This window comes from Theobroma umbraticum, unplaced genomic scaffold, assembly GCF_002168275.2.
Source record: "Theobroma umbraticum cultivar Fairchild unplaced genomic scaffold, ASM216827v3 scaffold_60.0, whole genome shotgun sequence".
Lineage (NCBI taxonomy): Eukaryota > Viridiplantae > Streptophyta > Magnoliopsida > Malvales > Malvaceae > Theobroma > Theobroma umbraticum.
The window spans coordinates 623,668-624,078 of NW_018397288.1; positions in this window are offsets into that span (position 1 = coordinate 623,668).

Genomic DNA, 411 nt, shown 5'->3' on the forward strand with positions numbered 1-411 from the left:
TTAAATACGATTGACTTTTAGATCTAAGATTATGATGTCCCTCAATAGTTCGTTAGATTATTGTCTCTCTTTCTTAATTTAGCTTAATCAATTAAGTTACTAACCCAGAGTCTTAAATTATTTTCAAGTCTCTTTCGAGTTTCTCATAAAAATATCTCTCCCAATTAATTTATTATATATCTATGCAAATTAAATTAAAGATAAATTCATTAAGTTTGTGCTTTAATTTTGGCTATGAATCACTTATAGATGTATGTCTACCCTATATATAAATCAAACTACCTAATCAACTAAGTGTAATCGATCATATGCTATTCTATTCAAGGTATAGCTATATCCCCTTTGTCAAGGTTTAACTTAGATCTCCAATTCAGTTTAATTGGTGGCCAATCAATTAGAAGCATTAAGAAC